Source organism: Carettochelys insculpta, chromosome 7, assembly GCF_033958435.1.
Source record: "Carettochelys insculpta isolate YL-2023 chromosome 7, ASM3395843v1, whole genome shotgun sequence".
Lineage (NCBI taxonomy): Eukaryota > Metazoa > Chordata > Testudines > Carettochelyidae > Carettochelys > Carettochelys insculpta.
The window spans coordinates 50,984,020-50,994,069 of record NC_134143.1 but is presented as its reverse complement, the minus strand read 5'-3'; the positions used below and the strand labels follow the sequence as shown (position 1 = coordinate 50,994,069).

General features: G+C 46.3%; 1 protein-coding gene across 3 annotated transcripts in view; it reads left to right on the top strand.

Annotated features, from left to right (window-relative positions):
• Positions 1-1,778: 1,778 nt before the first annotated feature.
• Positions 1,779-10,050, top strand: part of PTPRE (protein tyrosine phosphatase receptor type E) — a 227,493-nt gene continuing 219,221 nt past the window's right edge. For 2 of the 3 annotated variants that reach the window (XM_075000458.1, XM_075000459.1), the window contains exon 1: positions 1,779-1,911. The gene's annotated coding sequence lies outside the window, so the exon portion shown is untranslated. The remainder of the gene's footprint in view (positions 1,912-10,050) is intronic. The other variant, XM_075000460.1, reaches the window with a different exon arrangement.

The window sequence follows — 10,050 nt, the reverse complement described above, 5'->3', positions numbered from 1 at the left end:
GCACTGTAACTGGGGAACAGGGCCAGGGTGCCCTGGCTTACCCACTCCAGCTGGGGAGCTGAGCCAGGAAATGGGCTTAACCCCTGCCCTCATCATTGCCAACCCACACAAAATTGGGGCCCACACAAGTGGGCCCTTCTGGTTATGCCACTGGCTCATGAGCAAGAATCCTGGACAACTCATCATGGGGCAGGGAAGCTGGCTGGAAACAGCATCCCCAGATCCTTGTGTTACATGGGTCCAGCCATCAGGCAGTTCTAGACACCAGGACTTCCCTGGACTCTGCTGTGTAGCTCAATCAGACAGGAACCAGGGCTCCCCCTGCATCATACGGCCCAGTGGTTTTTAGCATACAGCTGGGCTAAAGCTGTGTGGTAATTTGGGCTATGCCTTGAGAACCACTGATCTGGAGACTATCAAAGAGTATAATCTAGGGGTCAGAAGTATTGCTCACATTATTTGTTTATTTGCATGTGTATCTCAATACCCGCAAGATACATTCTGTATTTTTAAAGAGTATATAATCAAACACAAATATGGGAGCAGATAACACCAAAATGGAAGCTATGGGAATGACGTCATTCAACTATTAACTGATAAGATGAGTGCTGAAAACTTTCGGTGACCAGAAACATAAGGATGTGTGCACATTTGAAGGTGTGTTGTGATAATCAAATGCTTGGTGAATTTGCCTGCTTGCTGTCTCTAGCATTTACTCTAGGAACCCAAACTCCTGAACAGCTTCAAAGCTACAAAATAATCAACTTGCCAGAGAAACATGTGCCCTTCTTCCCACACCTGGAGAGCTCTTGCTCCCTCCCTCCCTCGTCATAAACTAAACCTGCCCGTCTCAAGGCTTGATTTTAAGTTGCAGTATGCAACTGCAAGCATTGCCCAGGTCTCCTCAGGATTCTTCCTTTTTTGAAATAGCTGTCAAATTGTTTCAAATGTTTCCAAAGTAGGCGGGGTCCTTTCGAAAAGGAGCCCCGTAGGGACGAGCTGCGCGGCGGCGAGCAGCGTCAATTTCGAAGTGCCGCGGCCGCCCACATGCTAAGGAGGTGCTGAATATGTATTTCAGCGCTTCATTAGTAAACTTCTAAATGGCCATTTACATGTTTCGAAGTTTGGGGCTAGTGTAGACACGGCCATTCTGTAAGAGGTCTTGTTAAGACACGGCGTAAGCGATAGTGCATCGAATGGCTCTATTTTGAAATAGGCTGTGTAGCTTTTTACATGGCCATGTCTATACTATCCCTCCCTTTTGGAAGGTGTATGTAAATGTCATGAACTGGACATGCTAATGAGGCACTGATAAGGAAGCTCTTCCGGCTTATTGCCAAGTCAGGCTGCCGCACAGCCCGACCCCGCCAAGCCTGACTACCTTTTGTTTATTTTTAACCGAGAAGTGGCAGCCTCATGGGAAGCAGTTGCAGCATCAGGCCTACGTCCGCCTCGCGGTCCAGAGCAGGTGTCAGGGCATCCCTGCGCAGCCCGTGCCGGGGGGTTAGGAGGCAAAACGAGAAGGCAGGTCTGTACAGCCTGATCCTCCCTGCTCCTGGTGCAGCTGGGGGCTCCGCACGAGGCCAGCTGCACACTCTGACCCTCCCGTTCACCTCCTCCCGGCTGCCCCGCGGCTGCCCCTCCCCGCAGGTGCGAACCCCGCACAGCCTCTTCCGCAGTTCCCGGCGGGCTGGCGATGCCTGGCGACCGGGGCTGCGATCCCGCGGCTGAGCAGCAGGCGGCTCCCCGGCTGACGCCGCTTGGGAGTGCGGCGGCGGAGGCGGCGATTTGCTGCTCCGGCAGGCCGGGTGAATGCCAGGGCGTCCCCCGCCTGCTGCACCGGGGCGGCCGGGCGGCCGCTGCCTTGGCTGGCGGGCGGCGGCGGCGGCGACGGGGCCGAGCGCTTCTGAGGTAAGGGGCGCTGGGAGCCGCTCTCAGCCCCGGGGCGTTCTGCATTGGCGGGGTGGGCGCGCGGGCGCGGCGCCGCTGGGGGAGGGGCGGCTGCCCTACCTGCCCACGCGCTGCGGGGCAGGTGAGAGGGGCGCGCGCTGGCGGAGCTGCCGCGAGGCGCTCACCTGACCGCCGGCCGCCACTCATGGGCGGGGTAAGTGCAGGTGCCGGGCGCCAGCCTGGGCTCCCCGAGCTCGCCTGTGCCCGGCGAGGTGCCGCTGCGAATGGGGTGTCCTGCTCCTCGGCTGCTCTCAGGCCAGCGCTGCAAAGGGGCCACCGCCTAACAACGTCCCTTTTCCTTGAACTTCCTGCCCAGCGCCCCCGGCTGAAATCCTGGCTCCGTTGCATCCAGGGCCAAACTCCCCCGCACTTCCTTGAAGCCAGGAGCCTGGATGCTGTCTCTGCTCGCTCCCACCAGCGCGGCTGCAAACGCCCCTCCCTGGCATCCCCCGAGTGCTCTTGGTGTCCTGCTGGCAGGCAGCTAACGGGGCAATAGCTGCTCTTGCAGCAGCCTGGCTCTGTGGCACTAGGACCTGCTATTTGTGTTTGGGGTGCTGGGGAGAGGGGGCTTTAGCGCGAGGGTTGTGGGGAAATGGGGGCCTTTCAGGCATCTAAATAACCAAATGTGTTGTCACTTAAAGCCACGTTTTTTGTCCTTCTGCGTTCACGGCTGGTGCTTTGGTGAGCACCAACCCTGCTGTCCTTTTTAACTGAATGAGATTGTCCCAACTCTCCCTGTTTAAAAAACAAAATGTAGAAATGATTTATACTTACCAGGATCACCTTTTCGGCAGCTATTACTGTCCTAAGGCTCATGTGTCTGGCTCTCAGCCACATTCAAATCTATCATAAAATTACTACGCAGTAAGGTGAATTCTGGCCATATTTCTTGCCTAAGCTCTTTCTGAAATAAGATTTTGTCTACAATGGTGATGTTGCAGTGTTGGTATCCATAGGTGAAAATAATGCATTTACTGCTGCATTTGAGAAACTCAGGGGGTGATGGCTGAAGAGATGATTCAATGTAGCACGTTGTTTGGTCTTCAGCCTCTGTGTTGGTGCCCTGTGTTACTGAAAGCTGTATTGAAGTGAATACCGCCAAACTACTTTTGAAAAGCAAGAGCTTCCTGAGCTTCCATTGTGCCTCCCAGGGCCAACCTTAAGGAAACTGCACCCCTGTATTTTGGCACCCCTGGAGTGCATAAGGGTAGAGCAACAGAGCAGCAGTTCCTGGTGCTTGCCTTGCAATATCCGTTCCTGCACCAGCCTGGCTTTTGTGAAGATAGTACCAAATATTAGTGTTTGTGGGGAGTGCCAAGTATAATGCGGGGAAGGGGCTTAATCGCCTCACTGCATGGCCCTATTTGTGAAAGTCACTGGAGTGCTTGGTGTTATGCTTTCCTGCCCCTCATAGCACCCTGGGGAAGAAGAGGGAGCATCACTGGTGGCTGCTGTCCCTCCTGTTTCTCTGCTGGGAGGAAGCAGAAAGATCTGCTCCCATGCCCCTGGCCATGCATCATTTCTACAGTTGTTCAGTGATCCCATCAGCTAGCAATGTGCACATCTGTGCTGCTACACAGTTGACCCACCCCCCATGACTACTGACTGTAGTTGTACAGGTGGGCTGTCTCCAGTGCTGGCCTTAACGCCTCTTCCTCAGAAAAAGCCTAGTTCAATCACCAGTCTTTGCAACGTTGTCTGAAAATGAACAATCACAGGACCAATGGGGCAGCAAATTACACAATCCGTCTTTCCATGTAGTCTAATGCAACTGGTACGGTTATATCTGGAGTCGTTACTGGGAATGCTCTGGCTAAAAGGTGGCGTCCTAAGAATACTCCCTCCACTCCGCCAACACAATAAAAAGCAAATAGGGGGCTGTCTTGAGCTGCTCAGGGCCCTAAGCAGTTGCTTAATTTGCTTATGTCAAATACCATCTTTGACCCAAATGCACAATTCTGGGGACTGTTAGCCAAGCTGAGTTTTTAAAGTACAGAGGGAATGAATAACACAGTATCTCTTTCAAGGAACTCAGAAAATTTAATAAACTTTAACTGCTTAAGCCTCACAACACTCCTCTTAAATAGGTTTATGGTAATCCACAGCTTTTGATGTGTATTTTTTCAGTAGTGACAGGCCCGTGCTTCAAAACTGATATACACTTTGCAACTTCTCCCAAAGTTTAGAGTCGACTAGGTATAGGGCTTTCATTTGGGCTCATTTCTAAGTTTCTGCTTTGAAAAGAGAGGAAAGATGATTTTTATTATATTATGTAATTTTGAGGCTTTTGAAGAAAGGGTTTTTCACATGGGTTACACAGAGTCTTTAAACAGTATTGGACCTAGTGTGTGTGGCAAAGGTAGTTGCATATGAATTCCTCTGGTTCTTCTGGAGTAGCATCATTTAAAAATGTATTTCTTCTTTCTTTTCCATGTGTTCCTATTCTTGCTTGTTTTCATGCTTATTGGATTTTTCTTGTGTTTATCCAGAATTCAGCATACCTTCAAAAACTTACAACATTATGACTTTTTGTGAGTAGATGACTTCCAAAAATGGCACCATACATTTATCACTTTAATCCCTCCCTGAGTTTTCATTGTATGCAAAATGAAACTACCCAAAGTGCAGTTCAAGCCATTTCCCCAGACATGGCTGCTCTCAGTGTTCCTCTTTAAGAACTGCTCCCAGCAACTCCAGCTTCCTTTTTTCTTATGACAGCCACTTCCACTTATAAGTGGCTAGAATAAACCAAGCTTCCTGCAACACTGAGTCAGCAAAACACACACCTATTTTTCAGCAGGACCATCTTCTGTTAGCAGGATGCTGTTTTCAGGAAAAGACTGTTGGCCTGTTAAACTGACAACTGTAGTCTTCACAGCTAAAATTCCAGTTTTAGCAGTCCACAGTGTTCCATGATGCCATACTGAACAGTGTGCTTTACTATTCACTGGAGCTCTGTCAGATTCACCTCCTGCATCATCTCGGTTATTTATTTATTTAAAGCAGTTTATCCCTTTGCAGGACTCATCAGCTCTGCTTGTTCTTAGCTGATGAAAACTGTTGAAATGAAAATGCTGAAAGGTATGGAAGCACATGTAATTTCTAGAACTGATCAGAAAATGGGTAGTATGGTCAATGAAAAATAAAAACTTTAGGTTTTATGGTATTTTTGTGGAGATTTTCTAGATATTGTTTTATAGATTTTACAAAAACAAGACTAATGTTTGTTTCTTTTTTCAGTTTTATCTTTTTGTTGATCTGTTGTGAAAAGTTGAAAGATAATTTCAAAACAAAACAATTTTTGTTTCCAAAATAAGCCCACGTTTTTTGTTCAGTTTTCCCTATCCCTCCAGCCTAATAGTTCTAACCGCCTTTCGTAATTCCCAGTATGGATTTTCTTACGCTATATCTGGTTCTGGGGGACTGAATAGACAGGAGACAGGACTGGACAGCTAATCTGGTATGGGATGGTAATTTCTGTTTGTCATGTATCTGGATAAGTGTCTTTTTAAAAAGTTATGTGTTTCTCAGATGTCATTAGGTATGGCTTCTTTACTGTATGTATTACTGGTTCATCATGCATAGGTAGGTTTGACCTTAGGTAGCTCTCAGCTATGACTTATCCACAGTCTCTATATTATTTCTTTCAGTTTTTGATATTAAATACGTGGCAGTGTTGTAGGATGCAAGTCTGTTTTTAAAAAATCCTTTTGAAGACTAAGAGGAAACCTAGAGTCCAGAAGGGAATAAAGTGGTTAATAAAAAAATCCCCTCCATCAACTGAATAAGTCTTAGTTTCCATTTACACTGTAATTTTACAGTTCATTTTTATGTGCATAGATGGGAGCTCTCTTTGACAAGTGGCTGATTAAGTCCCTCAAAGGTTTGGGTAGAAGAACAATAAATCAAAGCTTTTAGGTTCTGATACTGTAAGGCAGGGGTGACAGGTTTGTATAATTTCTGGTGGGGCCCGGAATGGGTTCAAATCTTGCCCCTACCAACCTGGCTAAGGCTCTGGGAGAGAGTTTGGGGTGTGGTCTCTGGACTGGAGGATGGGGTTGGGCTGTGAGTCATGGGACTGGGCTGGGGATGAGGAGTTTTGGTACAAGAGGCAGGCTACCCTGGGACTGGGTTTCAGAAAGGAGGACTTCCCCCAGCCATTTCCCTGCTGGCAGTGGTGAACACAGGGTGAGAGGCCCTCTACTTCTCCCCACCCAGGCACAACACTCACCAAACCCTCTTCCCCTACTAGCTTCTTTGCTGCTTAGAAGGTTCATCCAGGATGAGCCACCCGTACTCAGAGCTGCCTGCTGTTGGGGGGCTGCCGTGCACCTCCTCCCCTTCTATCTCCACAGGGGCAACAGTCACCTCAGCCTGACCGCAGTATGGCTCTCTTGTAGTCGGCCACAGTAGTGGCTGGCTCAGGGCAGGCCTGCAGGGGTGGGGGAGAGACCTGGCCCTGAAAATTGGTGGAGCCAGGCCGATGTTCTTGGAGCCCGGGCACCATTTGATGCCCCTGCTTTAAGGTTAGGTGAAGAAAGACATGTATATGCTTCCTCCTAGACATAGAAGCTCCTATTTCTTCCCTTTGCTAGTGAAGGGGCTGGAACAGCAATGCTGGGAAAACCTCTGATCGGGGAAAGGCCATTCTGGGAGAGACAGTCCTCTTTCCTGTTGATTATTTTTTCAGGGCTTGCTGAGCAGCTGGCACTGTATGTGTCATTTTGTTGAGTAATGCTGCAGAAGTGTGATTGCATTATGGCCAGGAGGAGAATCACTGGTGAGGTAGGGCAAGAGATGGCACAGTACAGGAATAGCAAAAATGCCAGAGCTAAGATGGTGCAGAAGTGGAAAGGAAAGATGAAAGTTATAAATAAGGATAGCTGAGAAGCTTCTAAATACAAAATTTCAAAATTAAAAAGGAGGGGAATGCAGTAGGGGGTATGATTTCTACTGCACCCTGCTTGATGTTTTTGTCTTTGTCATCATGTTATCTGGTTAGGGTCCAAAGAGGTACTCAAGTGTACACCTAAGTGTGGTCCCTGTTGAATTTTGAGCTCTGTATCCCTTTTTATTCTATAACCATTAGTGTTCTTCTCTCATAGATGTTAACATACTTTATATCCTCTTTTAAATGGTCTTCATATATTGAAATACTTATTCTATTTTTTGTCTAATGCGCTGGACACCATTATAAAAAAACAGTGATCCTTATGTACCTAAAATATCAGTTATTTGCAGTGTTGTAGCTGTGTTGGTCCCAGGATATTAGAGAGACAAGGTGGATGAGGTAATGTCTTTTACTGGACCCACTTCTGTGGGTGAAAGAAGGTAGTTTTTGAGCTACACAGAGTATTATTTAAGTTGATTGAGCTACACTAATTTAACTTAAGCATGTGACGTGCAGGTGCAAGATGATGACTGCTATTTTTTACGTTCAGTGTGTGTGTGTTTTTTTTTTTAAGTCAATGCTTTCATCGTCTGTGCGGCTTGAGCTATGATCTCAGCTTAAACTGCTTGAACTCCTGTTCATCTTTGTTTTCCTACTTGCTGTTTTAGTTGGCAGTTGTCCTGCTTCTTTTTATTCTTCCTCTGCTCTTCCTGCTTAGATTGTGGAATCTGCTGCCAATGAGAAATATCTTGTGTCAGAGTCGCAGCTGTGGTACTGAACCTGTTAGAAATAAGTCGGGCGTGGGGAGGGGTACCCTCCTCAACTCAGTTTAGGGAATCTGTGGGATTTGGTAGTCTTTATTAAATCCCTTTCTTCCAGACTATATGTGGCCTGAATTGAAGCCACATTTGTGTTGCAGCAGGTGGATGACTAAACTGTAATCTTTTACTCTGATACCTCTAAGGTAGAACCAAGTTCTTAAGCAGATTTGATTGCAGAATCAGGCCTACAGTGTCAGAGGAACTGTTTGTGTGGATTCTGAGATTTGTGGTTATTTTTGTGTTTCTAATATGTGTATAAATATTAAGGAAGTGTGGATTGGATACATGGACTGTAAGATGGATAGAAAACTGGCTTGACAGACAGGCCCAATGGGTAGTGCTCAATGGCTCAGTGTCTGGTTGGCGGTTGGTTTCCAATGGATTGCCCCAAGGATCAGTTCTAGGGTCAGTACTGTTCAACATTTTTAGTAATGAGGGGAAGGATTGCACTGTCAGCAAATTTGCAGATGACACTAAGGTGGGGGTCAGGTAGATACATTGGAGGGGGTAGGGATAGCGTCCAGAGTGACACAGACAAATTGGAGGATTGGGCCAAAAGAAATCTGATGAGATTCAACAAGGAGAAGTGCAGAGTCCTGCACTTGGCATCAGAAGAATCCCACGCACTGTTATAGGCTGGGGCCTGACTGGCTAAGTAGCAGTGTAGCAGAAAAGGACCTGGGGATTACAATGGATGAGAGGCTGGATGTGAGTCAACAGTGCCCCCTTGTAGCCAAGGAGACCAATGGCATATTGGGGTGCATTAGGAGAAACATTTCCAGCAGATGTAGGGAAGTTATTATTCCCCTCTACTCGGCTCTGATGAGGCCTCATCTGGAGTATTGCGTTCAGTTCTGGGCCCTACCCACTATAGAAAGGATGTGGATGCATTGGAGAAGGTTCATTGGAGGGCAGCCAAAGTGATTAGGGGTCTGGAGCACATGACCTATGAGGAGAAGCTGAGAGATTTGGGCTTTTAGTTTGCAGAAGAGAAGACTGAGGGGTGATTTGATAGCAGCCTTCAAGTTACTGAAATGGGGTTATAAAGAGGATGGGGAGAGACTGTTCTCAATGGTGACAGATGGCAGAACAAGGAAAAAATGGTCTGAAGTTACAGAGGGAAAGGTCTAGGTTGGATATTAGGAAACACTATTTCACCAGGAGCATGGAGAAGGACTGGAATGCGTTACTGAGAAAGGTGGTGTAATCTCCATCCCTAGAGGTTTTTAAATCCTGGCTTCATGTAATCATGGCTGGGATTATTTAGATGGGGTTGATCCTGCCCTTAGGCAGGAGGCTGGGCTAGGTGATCTCCTGAGGTCCCTTCCAGCTGTACAGTTCTATGATTCTGTGAATTATAGAAAAGGGTTCTATTAAAAAAAGTTGATTTTGCTTTATTTCACTTGAAAGATGATGTTGTGTGCCTATTTTTCCCTTTACATTGATAGACAATATGTGTGCCTAAGAAACTGACCGCCCTAGAACATTGTTATGATGGCATTAAGATAGGAAATTCTTCAGGAAATCTGAGACACAGTGGCTGTTTTTAAATATAAGTGATAAAACAGAAAACAGATTGAACCTCTCTAATCTGGAACTCTCTTGCATCTGTAATCAGGCATGATTTTATTTAGCTGGATGACAACTTATTATGGGCGAGGCCAAGTTTCCCATGGTCCTATAAAGATTGTTTACAACCATCGATCCTGGCTCTCAGTGTTCTGTGCTGTTATTTAGCTCTAAATTACCCATAAATGTCTTCTAAGAGCTCAGTAAGCAGTGTCAGTGTTGGTAACGTGCTAAACAACATTGACCTCCTGTGGTCGAGCAAATTCTCTCATCCAGCATTGGTCAGGTCCCAAGAGTGCCGGAAAAGAGAGGTTCAACTTGTGGTAACTTTTATGGGAGATGCTTGATTACACAGATGCACTGAATATTTTATTCTCTTGTTTATTTTTTCTACTTGTTTGTAGATAGTTAGTTACGTATGTTTGCCTCAAAACACAACCTTTGTTTTGAAAGCAGTCCTTCATTTCTTTTGTTGTGATCCTTTGTGTTATGTAATCTGTTTTGCAGCAAATTATTTTAAAAGTTAAACAGTGACAGTACCCTAAATTTTGTTTAAGTCCTATCCCAAAAATGTACAAAGCAATAAATTTGAGGCTTTTGGGGAAATGACTGTACAAAATGAATGTGGTTGTGATGAAATGCTCCTCACGGCCTCAGAAATGAAATTATTTTAATGGTAGCATAGGTTTGAGTGTAGGGCATTGACGTCTTTTCCGTCCAAGGTTGACATACAGCATGCACTTCTACCTGGACATTCAGTATAGACAGACAGGAAAGGCTTTAGTTCATTCTCATCGGAGGGCAAAAATCAACTTTAAA